This window comes from Diadema antillarum, unplaced genomic scaffold, assembly GCF_040938485.1.
Source record: "Diadema antillarum isolate AM-2024a unplaced genomic scaffold, OU_Dant_1.0 scf00000039, whole genome shotgun sequence".
Taxonomy (NCBI): domain Eukaryota; kingdom Metazoa; phylum Echinodermata; class Echinoidea; order Diadematoida; family Diadematidae; genus Diadema; species Diadema antillarum.
Genome location: NW_027270928.1, coordinates 2,022,501 through 2,042,192, shown reverse-complemented (window position 1 = coordinate 2,042,192; position 19,692 = coordinate 2,022,501). Strand labels below are relative to the sequence as shown.

The 19,692-nt window shown below is 36.4% G+C and overlaps 1 long non-coding RNA gene across 1 annotated transcript in view; it reads right to left on the bottom strand.

Moving 5' to 3' along the window:
- Positions 1-19,692, bottom strand: part of LOC139711142 (uncharacterized) — a 108,204-nt gene that overhangs the window by 63,801 nt on the left and 24,711 nt on the right. Inside the window, exon 2 of the long non-coding RNA XR_011709497.1 lies at positions 3,847-4,049. This is a non-coding gene — a long non-coding RNA (uncharacterized lncRNA). The remainder of the gene's footprint in view (positions 1-3,846; positions 4,050-19,692) is intronic.

The following is a 19,692-nucleotide window of genomic DNA, read 5'->3' as shown; positions in this document are numbered from 1 at the left end:
AGTGTAATTTTTGTAACTTTTGAACTGCATGAAAGTTTGTAATGAGAATGCCTACTGCAGAAAAGTTGTGATATTTGCCACAAGTCATGACTTCTATCCAATACTCCACAGGCACACATGAAATGCACAGCAAGCTGGCCAGGGTGTTGTTATACAAGGTACTTCTCTCTAGAAAATTGCTACATATCGAACTTCACAACTTTTCAACCATTTTAAATGGAAAGCCCACACATCCAATGTCTAAAAGGGAAATAAAACACAAAATGTTCACAAACATTTTTTTTTTAATGAAAAGGACACATTGTTACTTGTTATTGGCATATGCTGAAGGTAAGTGTTCTTTCATTATGCTTGAAAAATGAAAATATGCTGAATTTTCTTTATTTTCTTATATCATTCTTCATATCTTCTATCACAAATTGTTACAGTCTTTTCAACAAGCGATGGCTGCACCAATATTTTTGAAATTCATAACTTTTAAATGGATTGTCTTATTTTTCTCAAACTTTCACTGATATGGTCTACTGATACTGCAGAATCATTCACTCAATCCACATGTAAACTTCCCTTTTAATTTCCCTTTAATGCTGTGTTATTGCTCGATGAGAACGGACCACATTTAATGTAACCTGATAGTGCCCCATTGAATAATGAGGAAGATGGCCTTAATGCCAACTTTCTTCCGATTGCCGAAGACACTCGACGATGCAATAATTGCACATTAAGCATGTGTTCTGCGAGTCATTAAGAGCAGCATGATAATCGCTGACAGCTCTCTCTAGATTTGTGTGCACAGGTGTGCATTACATCACGGAAACATTCTCAAGGTTGTTGTCCCCATTTAAAACACATCATGGAGAATCTATCTCCCATTGGAAGGAAGAGGAGACATAGAAAAACATCCTCTGTGTTGCGGGCAATTTCTTAATCTGGTCTGTATGTCGCAACATTCACGTCACTCTCCCAGTATTGACACAACATCATTATGGGCATCTGTCTTGTATTACTGGAAGATGCCTGCAGCATTCGAAAGCCAATCTTTAAGGCGTCACTATCAAGTTTTATCACAACATCGGATTCTGAAGGCAAAAGAGGAAACAACATTGAAACTGGTAGTGGTATCAAATAATTTTGAATGCTCCCAAATGAAAACTTCTTTCCAGAAGAAGATATGACTCCTTTTCCTATTACTTTCCTACTAGTTCAGACAATGTACATGACTGTATTGTATGGGGTAATCTTAAAAGAGGGTCTTGAAAATGATTAATTTTGGTTATCTATTATTAATACCTTTGTTCTCTCCTTTCTCATTTTAAGTGTCAAGACTGACTTCAAAGCACAGAGTTGATTAGAAAAGAAATCATTCTGCGCTTAAAAGTTATATCTGAAAAAAAAGAGAAGAAAATGGAGTGATATATCACTTCGCATGCAAGCCAATGATAAGATTCTCCCATGATAATTGGGATGGTATTACTCGAGTATTGCTGGTTTAATCACTCACAGTATCTGATAGGCTTGTACACTTAACATAAGTTTCTGGAGGCAAAGAAAGAGATCGTCAGAAGTCATTTTAAGTTGATAGCAATAGCTACAAGCTTATGGGGACTGACACAGTGTCTTCCACAGAGTATAGAATAGAGAAATCTTCAGGAGTTGTGTCCTAAGATAAACTACATTACAATTTCTACAAAAGGTATTGTCTTTTTGTCTTTTTTTACTTACAGTTAATTTTCAAAGTGAACCTACCTTCAACTCCCTCTCCTCACAAACATGCCAAACCCTGCATATTGTTCTGGCAGCTAGGATAAGACCGTTTACCTTTTTAGTCTGCATATTTCAATGCAACACCAATGTCAGAAATGGGGTAGAGTGGGTAAACATGGGTTCAATCTTCTGAACTTTCTGAGCTTAGATCTGCTGGGTAATGACTAATGCAGCATGCAGATGCATCAATATTAGATAAACACGAACAGACAGAAAATGGAATTTGATTGAGTTAACATCACAGAGCCTTTCAGAAGACAGTCAATAAAAAAGAAAGAAAGAAAAAAAATATATATATATATCCTTACAGAAATCAGTATGGAAACATGGAACACAATATCTGTTGAGAAGAAATTGCCCAGAAAAGTCACCAGACAGAGGGTAACATTTCTTTCTTCTTCTTTTTTTTTGTTTAAATAGAAATACTGCATTCATACACCTCATCCTCCCCACTAAAAAATAAAAACAATGAAAAAAAAATCTAATGAGGAGTCTCAGCAAGTAAAGACAGCAAAGTTCAACAAGATGATAGTTCATTTGAATTGGTTCCTTTCTTAAATGAAGGAAAAGTCATATTATGAGGGGGAAATGGAATACTATGCAATGTTATTTGTCAAATCAGCTGAGCTAGTAGTGCATGTTCGATTGGCCCACACAATACAATGTAAGGCGATTTACTGGCATCCAAACAGCCACATCAACTTTACCACAATGTGACTAATTCTCCACATAATATTCCTTCATCCTCAGAATAAGCTCTCTCTTAACAGAACCATTCAAGCAAGAGAAGATTTTAACACTTTCCTGCAGAAAATAGATCAAGCGCAAACTAAGGATAGCTTATGACTGGGCTCTGACTGGTCAATTAATCCTAGAGATGACCTCGGACACGTCATAGGATGTCCAGGACATTAAAGCCCAGTTGACCTGTTCCCTTTCACATTTCAATTTACTACTGATTTTTCAGAACCCAGCATGCTTTAGGAAGCAAGGGGTTAAAGAAAGATGATAGGTCCTGTACATAAATTTTCACAGCAGGAACTAAATTAAGCAAGCCATAATAAATATCATTGACAATTTCAATAAAAGAAGACATATTCTGACTAAACTTATGATCATTCAAACTTTGTGCATAGTAAAGTCAATACCATGGTCATCATTGGGAGTCTAAAATGATCCTTCAGTCACACTCTTGTAATATCCTTTGCACATTATACTCATTTGAGTGAAGGGATTATCAAATTTCACTGTTTTACTGAGTTCTATGGACACATTAAAGAAAGCATTCATTGCATAAATTCTTACAGAATAGGTGCACTCATGATGATAAAAAAAACTTAACTGTGGTATTTCGCTTGGCAATTCATAAAATAAATGCAGATACATCACAAATACACAACAAAATACATCGTGAAATATTATGGTATTTAGGGTGATAATTCACACATTGCACAAAATACAAACACAAGATTTTAAGGTGAATTGTGTCAAGAAATACCACCCATAACATCAGCATATTTCTCTTCTCCCAGTAGGAGATATAGTATATGTGCATGCCCAGTGCTTACTAGAAATATTACGGTATTTCATGAATGAGAACAGTACCAAGTAAATTATCATATCTATTACTGTGATCTTTTACCATTGAGAATGGTATCAACAAATTACCATTTGTACTTGATATACCATGGTAATTCAATGCACCTAATGGGGGATGCTGATTTCATTGTTTGATTTCAAATATAATCATACTTTTGGACATTTGCACATATAACAAAGATTCCTCTGCAAGCTCTTCAAGGTCACAAAATCCAGATGGCTGCAAACTTTCTGACATTAACACCATCTCAATTTTGCTTATACTTTCCAACTTTGCTAAAACATTTGACTTTCTGTATAGCTTGGCAAGTAACAGGGAATACTGAATCTGTTCAACACAATGTTCTGTCTTCATTCTTTCTCTTATCTGTGTCATAAAGAGCACACATTCGAGCTACACAACCATCTGAGATTCATAAACAAATTCAATCTGGAAAAAAATGGGCATAACTGGAAATCAATTATACTGAAATTTGAACTCACCTTGAATATCAGAGATGAAGCTAGAAGTCGCTATCTACTCCGTGATTTTGATCCAGTGGGGATAAATATTCCAGGTGTAATACATCCAGTGAGACAGGGCAGAAGCAAGAAGCAGAGAGCCCCCAAGCTAGTCTGGTTCCGGAGATATCCAGTGGCCAGCCAGCAGCGGTGGCTAAAGGAGGGCAAGCCCGCTGGTCACAAGACTGGGAGGCCGAAGGGAGAAAGAAGAGAGATGAGTCAGAAGAGGCGGTGTATGAGAGAGCTAGGGGATACTGTGAAGTGAGTCGAGACAGGGCAAGGATTAAACGCACATTCACACACTAGGAGCAGTGAACTGTGGCAGCTAGGGGGTACGTACGTTTGAAAAAGAGAGGGATTCCTGCCTGCTACTATGGCATGCAGTGGGGTAGATGGGGTTGGGGGTAGGTGTGGGAGTCAGGGTAGAAGGGTAGGGTAGATGGGGTGATAATAATTACGGTGGATGTCACTTCAGTATGATAAGACTTCAAGAGGCTTGAAGGAGATGGAGATGAGCAAATACAAATAGAGAGGGCATTTGAATTTGGTGTGAATGAGGATTAGTATGTAGGTCTAGGTGTTTAAAGTGGAAAAATGGACTGAAGCAAATCACAGTCTTCACACAGTAGCAAATATTTGACTGTATTAGCAAAAAGCAATGAAATGATGAGCAAAAATTGCTTAAAGAGAAAATCCACCGCAAAAATAGATAAACCCAAAAGAAAGAGAAAAATGTTCCCTACAGAACAATACAAAAATTATAAAAATCGGATATGAAATAAGGAAGATATGACATTTTGAAATTTCACATATTTTTCAAATAACATTTCTTGACCAGTCCTTATGAATATTCAACTAAGCATGTTTATGATGTCATGCTTTCATAATTTCTTCTTCTTAAAAACATAAAACTTGCCTTAAAACCACTCAAAATAAAAAATAACAAATGCTAACTCCAATATATCTTGGTATGGGAGCATGCTTTTACTTGAATTATCTAAAAATAACAATTTTCTGAATTTCATATATAACATACATGAAAAATTGTGAGGTTATGGCATCATATTTGAATATTCATCAGGACTGGTCAAGTAATGTTTTTACAAAAATATTTGAAATTCCAAAATGTAATATCTTTCTAATTTGCCATTCAATTCTTGCCATTTTTGTATCATTCTGTAGGAAATATTTTTTCCTTTCTTTTGAAATCAATTATTCTTGGGGTAGATTTTCTCTTTAAAGAGTATAAAGCGGTGGGTAACAGTAAATTAGTCTGGGCTTGAAAATTACAGAAATCAAATTTAATCACTCCATCTCAATAGAAAAGATATGATTTACCTCTACAATACACCATTAAATATTTAAAAAAAGAAGACTGAGATAACTTCAAAGTGCTGTAGTGTAATAGAGAACAACATAAGAATTAGGTGTGGAAATGAAGACAGATGAAACTATCAATGAGATAGATCAGCTTATGAAAGAAAATAAGCCTCATTAAACCTGTACAAAAAATGAAGCGTGACAACATACATGTTTTAAGAGACAAAAGAGGGTGTGGTTGAATTAAAAATTCAGGGTCGTGATATGACATATACATGAAATGTCTATGAGTGATTTTTTTTTTTATTATTAAAAGGTGAAAGAAAAAAGATGACATGAATAGGACAAGATAATGTGGTGTGACAGCATAAGTGGATGTGAGCGCCAATGAAAGATGAGTCGAGGAGAGGAAGAAGAAATTTATCGTAGGACAGCTCGATGTCAGGTACCACCGACGATGGGATGAGAGGGGGAGTGATGTAAGAGGGACGAGGGAGGGGAGGAAAAGAGGATTAGTGTGGATGAGTGGGGGACTAGAGGAGAGCCATGGAGGGAACAAATGGGGGAGACAGGCAGGCATGAGTGGCCAACAGGGGGTTTCACACTTTCAGCAACAAAACTTGTTTGTAAACATGGTCAGGAATGCCTTTCATGCTCAAAAGGTTATTTTTTTTTAGTCCATATGAACGCTTAGTCAAGTTCATCTTACCCTAACTTCTCACACTTTTCTAAAGTATGATTTGGACAATTGTAGACTCGAGTCCTTTTCAATCAATTTTTTTTTTTTTGGGGGGGGGGGGCTGGGGTGCCTATGGGGGACTTGTAATTGCTAAAATTGTGACATGGCTGAATGGATTATAATTTGTGGGAAGCAGTTAGTGAGAAGTCTGAACACTCCATAACTGTAACACATGCATTTCAGAAATGTCATTGAAACAAGATCTTCTATAAGTCTGGAAACCCTCAAAATTTTGGTAAAAAATCTTTTAACCCATAGTAAGTGCAATTTACCTCCTGCCCAAAAAAGATGAACAGTGTCTGTGAGTACATATGCCATTACATTCACTTTCATGTTTCTGGATCACTTAACTTAGATCTCTTAAACACCTATTGAGTCACAAGAAAGCTGTCAGCTTGTGTGTGCACAAAAAGAAGAGAGCCAGCATTTAAACTACATAAGTGGTGAAAAAAAAATCAATTTCATTCTGGTTACTTTTTCAGGCCTAGGCCTATATGCTTGAAATTAATATTTCATTTTGATTTAAAGCATCTGAGAAAAATGTCCTGTACCACAGAATGATTCTGTCTTGATCTGGAATAATAACATGATGCATCAGATTTAATAAGCACTGAATAATTTCAAAACAGCTCAACAAATCCTTTCCTTTCCATATACTGCATTCACAAAATCCTTGGATTATCAGCATTTTATTAAAATCTTCATTTTTCATATTCATCATTATAATGATGACTACATTTTTTTTCAAGAATATAATCAGCATTGTTAATATCATCACTGTCTTTATAATCATCACAACTGCTACAATGTCTATTATGACAATGATTTAAAACTACTTCCAACTACTTTCCAAGAATCTTAATTTTCAAGTTTTTACCAGAAGTCATGTCAGAGCCTGTAAGTACTTTTCGAAATGATTAGTACCATTATCATCATCTTTAGTTTCAGCCAGTGGAATTATTTTACTGCCCCTTTCCAGCAGACAAATTTTACTTGAATAACATTGTTTGTATCCTGTTTCACCTAGGACTACTTTCAACCATGATGTCGCCAGCTACTTAGCCTATGATTATCCAATGAACGGAGAAAGATGAATTTGATATTTACAGAAGGTCGCAGGCATCAGAATATCTCAAGTGACATCATCATGGTGAATTTCTCAGGGAATTTAGTGTGATACTGAGCTAAACTAAGTTTATTTCCATTTGTTGGTTATGGATTGATGTCTGAAGCCTGTGTTGACTTAGGATAACAATCTCACCAATTTGTTTTGAGGTCTATGAGTGATGATCTGTTCAAAGTGAGGTTCTAAAATTCCTAGAAGTCATGGGACAATTTTTCCTTTAAAAATTGGAAGAAGAACGGACTTGCAAATAATTTTGTGTAGGTGTATACTATTTTCATAGGTGTCAGAGTTAAGGTCCTTTTCTAGCTGTCACGGCCTCATAAAAATACAAAATTATATCCTTTCCACATTAGGTTATATAGAAATTCCTATAACAGGAATAATACAGTCAGTTGATTTCTTTTTCTGCAGTGAAATACAACATATACCCACTCTTGGAGACTACACAGCTTCAGCTTACAATCATGTGCAACCTTGTTTTCTAAAGGACCTGTAAGAGACTTGTATACAAATTAAACACAATATGAGATGAATCATTTGTAATATCTACCTGTATTCATTCTTGTTTAAAATCTAGGTCTATTTTGCAATGTAATGCATCAGATATAGTTCAAATTTTAAACCTGTCAATTAACAATGTCGTTGATTTGCAACAGGTTGTTTCTCCATGGGCATGCATCATGAGTTAACATTGATGTGAAATTCAACTTTGGGCCTGACCACTTGACCATACACTGCACAGTTTTACAGACTATTTAGACTATTATTGCATCATGACCAAGGCACCCATACTGAAACATTATACTTGTACATTTCCTGATGGCTGGGTATGTTCTACAGCCATTTGGCATTGACATTACTCAAACACATAGACGCAACAAAACACCATGAGATTATAAATATAAGTAATTCTTGGAAGAAGGGGTCAAAGTCAGTAGTATTGTGGCAAAGTCATAAGTTTGTCATTCTTTTTTTAAATAATGAATTTACAGTTTAGAATTGCACAACATAAGCATGGGATCTCATGCTCTTTGATCCTTCTGAAATACTTCTGTCTAGACTTAAGAAATTCAATAGAACGTCATAAACTTAAAGCTCTTACATAGAGGAGAGGGTTTACATCAACTTACATTCTAGAATGACGATGAAATAAAAACAGTAAAGAAGAAAGCAGCAAAATTAGAGAACAAATAAGAAAGGTCGGACCATTTGTATAACACTGATTCATCTAATATTCATTTGACGCACCACAACTAAAATGAAATTCCAAGTCATGTGACTGTGAGGTCTCATGGGTAATATCATACAATTTATTTAGAGCATGAATAACACAAGCAAAACATATTTCCCCTCAGAGAATTTTTAACACATACTTGTTTTTCACAGGCTAATGCCGTTTTGTAATTAATAATAAGAGTATGGTTCCAGTGGTTTTGAATGTCTTCATCAAAACTTGATGGCAGGGATCAAAAACATCATCAGCCTTTTTCATTGGACTTCTTCCATAATTAATGACATCATACTCGCATGACAAGGTCTAAAGAGGGGAAAGGGGTGATCCATGAAGCGTACATCTTGGTGAGAAATAGAGAGAGCCTTGCTTTACCAGACTGTGCCTGTCAGACGAGACATCTCACCACACCTTGTGCTCTGAGCTAGCATGGTGTGGATCACCCTTTTCAACATCGAGGCACTTAATGAATTAACACCCTAACCTAATTGGCCCGACAGTCATTAGAGGCACACAGAGACAGGGCATCCAGCTGTCTGCAGTCTAACCTAAGGCAGAAATGCCTTGCTACAGCAGCAAGAACTGTCTCAACAGGCAGAGCAGAGGAGAAAATAAGATTAAACAAATTTAGGTAATTACGTAAGACCTGAAACATGAACGTGTGCAGCAAGTACGGATTTTGAAGTGCATGAAAATAGTGGTATATGATAAACAAACATGATTCAAACACAGTTGAGACTAAAAATAATTCTGAAAACAATTCTAAAATCTTCACTAAGCCTTCTTGAAAAAAACAACTATGAAATGAATGATATGTTACTGATTCAATTGAAAATCTTATCACTTTTTGCAGGGTAAAGACCTCTGTATTCCTAGACTGCAGTCTTTACTGGAATTGGCATCATGACCATATTCTTTTTTCAACAATATTTCCTCTATTTTGTTGAATAGTTTGCACACTGATGCTGTACTTTCTTCATACGTTAACACAGACATCTCAATACTACACTGTCCATGAATAATACTGGCTGTATCATCTAATCAACTTAAAGCATTATCTCAATGGTCTTTACATTGGGCTGTGCATTGTTGCACCTGTTTGGGTTTGTCTGACTTTATAATATATCATTAAAATATGTTTAGAAGGGGGAGGAGAGGGTGGTATTCTGATTGGATGCCAAAGAGAATAATTTGGCAAGTTAATTGTGACTTATTAGATGGATAAAAAATCAGGCAAGGTAGGTAAGTCTATGAAGGAAGATGTATTCAGTCATTCTACAGTTGCTTTTTCTTTTCATTAGCTGTGCTTAAAAATACTATAAACTCATTCATAAACATGCCAACTTCCCATTATACATGTACTTATGACAAGGCTCGATCACCACACTATCTCTTTTTCTTTTATGGTCATTTTGGGCCACTAAAATAATATAATTTGCAATTTTGGTGGCCCGAAAAAAGGAGAAACACAACAATCCATTTTGAATTTTAGCTGCTCGATTGGGCCACCAACAATTAACCCGTTGAGGACGAGTCCCGAGTACACTCGGGCAAGTGTCTATGGGAAATGCGTGTTGTAGCAAAATCAGTCCGTCCTCAACAGGTTAATAATGTTTTGGGAAATTTAGTGGCCCGTCATCAATTCATAGTGGCCCCAGGCCCGCAAGCCACCACAAATGTTGAGCCCTGTATATGATATACATCAATTGTATAATTAAAATATTATGATGTTGAAGCTGCAAATAAGGTTGCCCTATCAAATATCACTTAACATTATCCTACATCTGGAAATTCACCTCGGGACTGGGACAACACTTCAGCCCGTTTTACACTTGTGTTTCTTAACCCCGTACTTTCTCTGACCCAGGACTATCGTCAGTCCCGTACCAATTTTTTCAGCTTTTTACACTCGACAATTATAGTCCCGTACTAAGCTCTTGTCCGGGGCTAAGGAGAAAATTGACCTTTTTACACTCGTATTTCTTAGTCCAGTTCTTTCCAAACCACATGAATATTCATGATTACGCTGTGTACTATACACATACACGCATGCACCGGCAGCACTACCTCGTTTCTGATCGGTCAGGAGGGTCGGACTTCGTCTCCGTCGCTTAGCCCAGGATTAGTTTTTCGTTTTGTTTACACTCACTTGCTTGGCACTGCAATTGCGGTGCTAACCCTGCTATTTTGCAGGGCGGCCAGACAGTACGGGATTATCGGTGGGGCTAGCCCACTTTGGCAAAAATGAGTGTAAACAGAAAGTGGGCTAAGGATAGTCCCGTACCAACGGTGGGGCTAAGGCCCCCCCCCCCCCCCTCCTTAGCCCCACCGTTGGTACGGGACTAAGCAAAAATTTACAAGTGTAAAAAGCCCTTTCTTCATGAACTCCTTTCTAGCTCCTGGTGGGTAATCGGTGAAGCAGATCAAAGCAACCTCTCACATGGCTAGTCACTTGACCTTGCGATAACCTGCCATAAATGTATCAAAGTCCCCCCCCCTTCCACCAACGATATATATCCTTATGACAACAGGTCATGACCCATACAAATATTATGCAGAAATTACTGTAAGTGCATGGAGGAAGGCATTCTCAATAAGTGACTTTTAATGGAAATAAAATTCATGTCTGATAGAAAGTTGGTTTTAATAATGACAGTTATATCAAAGCAAGGGATGTGAAAAAGTCTGAGTTATATCAAACTCTCACCATGAAAGTGTCACAGGTAAGCAGCTACCCGCCATGTGACCCAGACAGCTATTTCCACGATCCTATTAAAAGTCGTGTTGGCTGACTGACTGACATTCATATGGTTGCAACTTTCTGTTATTTGTCTGGCAACAAATTTCCTACACATGTCAATACACCCGCAAATATGGTAGTCAATTTTGATTCAATATTCATAGATTTCTTGCTTGGATTTTATTACAGTATCTGCAACTTTCCCTAATAAGTGTGCTAGCCACTTTATTTTATATGAGCGATTTCTACTGAGACTTTGGTAATCTAGTGACCCTAATATGACAAATTTCTACTTATTGTCACTCTCACTTGTTTGAGTGAGAAGGAAAAAGACAGAATTAAATTCCACTGAATTAAAAACACGTGAAATTCATCTTACCCGGCCAAGTGCAAAAAAAAATTACTCGCATGAAAATATCCACTTTTACAGTACATCTTGCATATTCAGAGAGTACATTTCTGCTATGATGACCAGGTATACAATGAATGCTTGGACTCTGACTTAACATCTTAATGAATGTAGCCTAGTTTTGGTATTTAATACTTTCAGTATATATCAGCTTACACGTGCATGTATAATTCTTTGAGATACCCTACATCAGGGCAACTTATGCCCTTTTCAAAGGACAAGGGGTCATTGAAATTGTTAGCTCTCTTTTAATTTTTGAACACAGGATCCTTCAACCTTAAAGCTTTGGAAGTAGAGATCTTGACCATCTTATCAGCTGTCAGTTATTTCTGGGATAATGGCAGAGAGTAGGTGGGGGAATACGATGGTGATATCTGTTACTGACACCGATGCGGAGAGAACCGCTGAACGGACGAAGTCTTTCGTTGCTGAATACCAGATGCTGCGATCATATCAGAGCAAGCTATATCCCTGACCCCAAGAATGCATTAATTACACACCAACACAATACCACACCGCGAGGCCTGGTGGTGACAACAAGAAATGCTGCCCCCTGACGCATCATCCATAGATGCATGAGCCCTACTCCATATTTCCATGGTCAAACAGGAAAATGATAGCTAGAGCAACAGGCAGAAAAACGAAATAGAAACACAGATGAACTGATCAAGAAATGTTGAAGAAAAAAAGACAATACGAGAGCATTAAGAGTTTGGGAATAAATAAAACACTGCATGGAAGAGACAAATGAAAAACTATTGATTGCAACATAGTCAGTCTTTGGTCTCATTTCATAAAAATTGTTACAGTAGCAATGCTTGTGAGAATAGCAACTTTTTCTAGACAAATAGCCCATCAGGGAGCAGTAATCTTGCCATTACCATGACACAGCAGAAAGAGTCAGTATCTTACAAACTTTCTATAAAATGGAGCCTTGATCTTTTGTTTTGTTTTTAAATCACCAACTAGTACTATCGCAAATAGCGGAGAAGTACTTCACATTGATGGCAATATTGCAAAATTAGAAAAATGGTAACATTTCAGCAAAAATCGTTTGGAAACTTTGCTAAAATCAGCCCTGCACATCAGAAGAAATATGGCACACCAGAGTGCAATTCTTCTAACTTTGTGTCAAATTTGCTGTGATGATTTGCAATGAGCTTATTTGATGAAAATCAGGTTTGGAATGGCCGAGACATCCAAAAACAAAATAACACAAAGCAATTGCAATAAAAGGTGGGTCCCATTTTTTATTAAGATCGCTCTGTTTTGGATATCTCAGCCATATCAAAACCAATTTCCATCAAATAAACATTGAATCCTTCTTGGAATTACACGTTTTTTCACATTTCATTAGAGGTTTCTCATTATCTCAACAAAAATTTTAGAAACCTGAAGTTGGGCCCCAACCAAAACTTTACGATCCCTTTAACTCAATGTTTTGAAATCTCTCTCCAGCCATACAGAGTGTGCAGATAGCAATAAAGGTTATTGTTGGTAGAAGCTTTAGTTGTGTGCAGTGCATTGCTAAGCCACTTGCTCAGACAGTGGGAAAAAAATAGAAAACTCAAACATGAAAACTTGTCACGTTACACATTCCATTAAAAATGGGCAGAGAAAGAGAGCAGGAAATAGCAATAAGAGGAAAGGCACTTAAGAGAAAAGAAGAGATGGAGAGTGGAAAATGAAGAAAAAAAGACTGGTAGTCAGACGTTTCAAAACCTATCATAAGTTGGCATGAGAGTTATTTCAAAGAAGACACTCTGGACGGGATGAATGTTGTGGTGACATTTATATTAAAATGACTGTGACAATCATCACATTTTCAAAGAATTTATCCCTGTTACTAGTGCATGCCTTACATGTAAGGTAGCCATTCTACAGGAATTCATTGAGATGGGAAGGAATTCTAACAGCCTTTTACACTGATTTTCCTTAAAGCCCCATTATCAAACATGGACAAGCATCACAGTATGTATGCTTTGTTAAAACTGACATGCTATAAAGCTCATGAAGCTCAGGGAACTGTTTTTCCTCCTTATATCTGCATCAGGAAGCTTCTGCTTGACTTCCATTTTGAAATTTGTAATATTTTACCAAAAATAGTTTAGAGAACCTGCCTGAACAAATTGAAAAAAATTCATGACAAAATGAAATTTGACATGTGTGGACATAAATGCTATAAAAGAAATTCACTGCATAATCAATGTTTTGGAAGTCCAGTTAGTATAAAGATTTCTCTTGTGTTTGTTTGCAACCAGAGGATAAATGTGTGATCCTTGTCTAGTCTGCCTAAATTTGTGCCGGTCATTTTCCATCTAGCCAGATTTTTGCAGATTTTGTTTGAATTGTTTCCTGGTGTGCACAATTTAGAACAGATGTGACTTTAAATGCTGGCAACTATTATGTCAATTACGTGAGAATGCTTTTTCCAAACATACTTTTACATCAAAACATAAGATAAATGGGAAGTTTAAGATTTCCAATATATTTGATATGTTTCGATCAATTACTTGTATACAAAAGATCTGAAAGATTTCTTTTTCCCAGTATGTCAGCAGTTTTGAGATATCACATTGTGGCTCTAAAATTTACATTCACATGATGTTCCTAAACATGAAGAATAACTTTGATTTGCACTCTTTTTTTTATGATTAGCCTGTAGTCAAGACCTGTGCAAATGCACTCAAAAGTTAGCAATCTTAAAGATTTGTTGAATCACAAGATTTCTTAGGAATTACACTCTATCCACAAGCCATGGGGGTCCCCAATTGTAGTTTAGTGTTATGTGGACATGATAATCAACAAACTTAAAGGAGAAATCCAGTCCAAATATACATTAGTCTGATAAGAAAGAGTAAAATATTACGTGTTCAATGGTAAAATTATGATCGAAATCGGGTGAAAAATAAGGAAGTTATGACATTTTTGAAGTTTCGCTAAATTTTCAGGAAACAGTTCTTGATCGGTCAATATGAATATGCAAATGGCAAAGTGAGCATGTCATCCCCTCAGAACTTGCAATATAGTTTGCACATAAAATTTTGAAATTTCCAGTTTTTTATTTAAACGCAATTATGCCCGAGGCTCAAATCCTGGTATATCTAACTGATCACTATTCTGAAGTTATTCAACCAGGAATAACATCATGTTTAAGACTTCAATGACAGAAACATTGAATTTTCGTCGTTTTTCTTTTTTTTTTTTTGTACATGATCAATGGAAAATTGTGAGGTTATTGCATGGTTAGCTCACTCATTTGTATATTCAAATCCACTGTATAAGATCTGTTTTGCAGAAATTAGCAAAACTGCAAAATGTCATAACTTCCTCATTATTCATCCGATTTCAGTCAAATTTTTAATGTTGAAATTTTAAGATTTTACTTTCTTTTTAAATCATACTAACTTATATTTGAACTGGATTTCCCCTTTAACAGTTACCATGACAATTCTGTGGACCCTATTCCCCCTCATCTTCTGGGTATACCTCCAGTGCGCATTGCACACTACTACTAATATCATCGCATATTACCAGGTTCATATCGCTAGCACTGCGTGTATATATTTCTTCCAGTTCTGTGGTTTGATTAACGAGTGGAACTCTCACTCAAAAATTCAGCCTTTAAGATTAGGTAATCATGTGGATGGGTGTAATAGTTTACTACTACACTGCAGCTAATCATCGACAATCAAATCTTCAAAGCTTACAAAAGTCATGTGAATGTAACTAAAGTTGCTCTACCGACGGTAATCAATCAAACATGGGGCAGGAAAAAGAGAGAAAGAGAGTGAAAAAAAAAAGGGAGCAAGATTTACGTTTCCTCTGGGGCACACCTAGGAAAGGGAGTGATATCAACAGCCAAACATCTTCAAATATCTCATGAAGAAATACACGGAAATTTCATATCTTGTCTGCACAGGCTAAACAAAGCGTGCCCACCAATACTCGTGCCTTTCCTTCTCCATCTTTGTATTTTTAGTCTGCGAGGTCATGCAGCCAGTGACCATAAAACCGCGAGAGATCTTCAGGAAGAGGAAGTTCGGAGGGGAGAAACAAAGGGTAAGTCTCCTTCATGGTTCACACAAGATAGAAACAAAACCACTTCTAAATCTACCTACCCTTTTTTGCATTTTCTTTTTTTGCTCAACAACTCTGATAAAAATCACCAGTGAAGCAGTTTGATGCTCTGTCTCATATCACTATAATACCTACATGACTGTCCTCCTTCTGTTGAAAGGAAAACTCCCAACCAACCTAACATACCATTTCCCATTCAGGTCTTCATCAAATATCATCTGACATTAATTTTGTGACAGTGCGTGTAGGTACTACACTGACAAATTTCAGACTAATAATAATATCCTCCTATTCAAGAGGATAACCAATGTCTCTATTCTATCAGAAAAAGCTATCCTATCTCACTGGAAGACCTTGGCGATTATCTAATCCATACACCCAAACACACACACACACACACACACACACACACACACACACACACACACACACACACACACACACACACGCACAATCTACTATGTGAATCCACAGCATCAGCAAAAATGGCTTAAAAATACATATTTTTTAAAGCACAAACCAAAGTTGTTGTTTTCATAACTTTAGTCTTACTGACAGAGCATTATCCCATGGAAAAATATTCATAGCCAAATTCAAGGAAAAGTAGCTGATTTCTGACAATTGTTGTGATGATTGTGGCAAACATTTCTTAAGGTGGATTCATCAAATCCCATGTTTAATATTGGCATGTGTTAGTCATTAAAAACGTACTCTAGACAAGCTATCTCAGAATATGTCTTGGGTACTTCAGGCCACTCTTACAAGTGGGATTTGGGGAATTGCAATATTTCAATTCCAGAGGATAATTAACATGTAATCTCAAAAGTCAGCAACATCTAGAGTCTGAATTTATACTCCCAGTTGACATAAATTACATGAAACATAATCTTTGATATAATTTCTGAGAGTTTGTCTCCATGTGATACCATGTTTATAATTTGTACCCAGTAAACATCAAACATCTTTGATGACAGATAAGTATGAATGTCATATCTTAATCGTAATTGATATTTCAGTCTATTTTAAGGCTAGCCATCTGATTTCAGAGGGTTCACTAGTCCTAAGCTTAAATTTTTAATGAGATAGTTAGATTAGTACAGCTTATCAACAATCATACTGCATGCTAACTCTTTAATTATCATTTTCTCTAAAGCCATAAATATAGCCATTTTCACTTGCAAATACCATAAAGATCAAACTTTGAAATTTACTCATCTGTTCATGCTATATCACAAAAACTGCAGCAATTATCATTGCTTCTAAAATGTATGCCACTATAAGCACTGTGTGCCAACAAACATATTATTTGATGCTGTATACCCCTATTTTAATACGCAAGTTTACAGTTCATAGAAACCTGGGAGGAGAACATATGTAAATGAACAGAAGGAGGTAAAGATGCAAGATAGGCCAAATTGAAGTATTAGATATCATGACAACAAAACCTCATGAGATTTAATTCTACCAAATTCAAAATCTAAAACTGGCTTTTCACAGTGATTGAGGACTATCAAGATAATTTGTCACTTGCATTTCAGAGTTTTCACAACATTTTTTTTGTAACAACTTTGAAAAAAAAAACAGAGCAAAATATCTCGAAGTCTGAGAACTTACTTTAATTTACCAGATGTGTGAGAATGGCTCTCCTTATACACACACTTCATTACTGTGATGAAGGGGAAGAAAGTGTAAACAAGCCACCCCAATCAGTGAGGGAGCAAGAGGACACACACTCTCCTTGGTGCTTTGTCTTCTGAGTCCTCTCAACTTCAATGTCGACTATCTGGGAGAAATCAAAGCCTGAGGGACAAGCTTGCACAGCTGACACTTAGATTAGTACCATTCAGATCTGATCCAATTTGATTTGACCGCACAGTCTGCTCTCGACCCACTGCCCTGCGACAGCTGAGGCGTCGATAGAGCCACTGATAGAATCAGACACCTCGGGGTGGTTCAAACTTGTTTCTTGGGGACTTTTGGCAAATGAGTACCAGCCAGGGCCTGTTCAACAGCTGATTTTGAACTATACTTGGGATGGCTGGAGCTCACAATTTTATTTAAAGCACATGACCATGCAAGTGCACAGGGCAATTATCGGACATCGAGTCTAAATTTCAGACAGATACCACCAAGGAAATTGGCACCATATTTCATCTTTTATCTTCAGGTCAGTATACCCTGGGTAAGAGAGTATTTGGCCAGATACAAATCCGCAGTATACAGTCTAGTATACTGGCAATCAAAACTTGCTGGCAATCAAGAAAAAGGGAAAATATCTATGTCAAATATTGACTTGAGTTTCTGGCAGTTTGAATACGGAAATAAAATTACACAATATGACTGAAAGCAGGAAGTTCAATAATTATGTTCTCGACCATGTTGATATGCAAAATCAAACAAGATAACAAAAACCCATCAAAGGATTGAAGAGCTCTCAAAGAATATGAACATACAATTGTATTTGTGTGATGAGTATGTTGTTTTTGTTTTAGCTCCTTGATTGTATCCTTCTTTTCTTCATTTCTTCTTGGTTCAGAATTACATCATGAGATCAAGAGAGGGGTACATAGAAAGTGAGTGATTACAAATATGTGGCTGAATCAAGGGATTGCACAAGTTCAGCTGAAATAACAAAATGCAGCTGTTCTTCCTTGGAATTCTTTGTTTCTAATTTCACAAGGTTTGCAAAGTTGGGCTTAATGAAGTGAATTACATCAAACAAACAGGATATCATAAAGTTTAACTGAAATCAGATAAAAGAAATATGTTTGAATCATGGAAACTTTTATGTTTTTACAATGAAGGCAGTGATATTGGTCACAAACACATCTGTACAACAACATCCTTATACATCACAATTCTTTACTCAGTACAACTTGAATATGATTTGACATATATGAAACAAGTCCTTTTTAATTAATTTTCAAGAAGGGAATTCAACAAACATCTCAGTATGAAAGTTGCTAGGAGTCCTTTTAAGCAAAAAATATAATCACTTCATAAGCTGTACTTATGTGATTTCAATCACACTCTCTTTTATTCATATTTAAACTTATTGTTTCTTTTCACTCTATCATACCAATCTTATTTAACCCGTTGAAAGCCATGTCTTTTAAAATTATCACATCACACATCTACACATGTATCCATAGGATTCTGTAAGCATCTACAATGTAGCTCATTCTACACTCAGTGGTGGATAGAATTGTGACACACCATGAATGACATGTAGATATGTTGTATGCTAATCAATTGTGCATTTACTCCTAATTTGTCATTGTATTTTCATCTGCCATATTCATGAGTACAGCTTCTTGCAGCCACAAGAGGGACTCACCTCACCAAGTATCAAGCATCAAATAAGAGAGGGCAGATATCATAGATTTTAAAAAATCATACTCTTATACTCTAAAAAAGTCAATTTGTTCACAAGAAAATATGGAGAAAGTGATATGTTGCTTGAGATGTATCACCACTTTGCCCATAAAACACACGACAAGCAATCCTGTGAAAGGAGCAGCCAAATAAAGTGCACTGCACTACACTCGCACCTTCCGCTCCTCCATTATCCATTAATCAATCAGTTCATAAAAGACCGCGTGAGTGATTAAATTATGCAGACTTGCCATACCAGCTAGAAAGACAAGCAAGGCAGTATGATCTCAAAATACACGACAGACACTCACACTCCTGATATATCACAACATTTTATTATCTTTTTCAATTAAAACCTGACATTAAGTTGATAGCTAGACCATTACCGTAAAACCAGAAACGTTGGTGGCATGAAACTTTCACGAGTTGCCACTGGCATTCAATGCATTGTGTAAACAAGACCTCTTGCGAGCATTTTACTTTCGCAAATCCTGATGGCTCCTCAGGAAATTTGGAAAGTTTCATGCACACAAAAATTTCTGGTTTGACACTAATTCCATTTACTATGTTTCCCTCTTCCTAAGCCCAAACTGACATCAAAACTGATATATATTGGAAGATCATTATAAATTGGGATATGTAGGTGAGATATTGTTTGGTGTATAGTGATGCTGCAGGAAAGGATATTAATGAATATATTTATGAGTTGAATATTTGTACAAAAGTGATATATATTGATAGTTTTTGCGTAGTTGTAAATGTCGAGTTAATGCACCATGTTGTTATGGTGCATACACAATTGCATGTT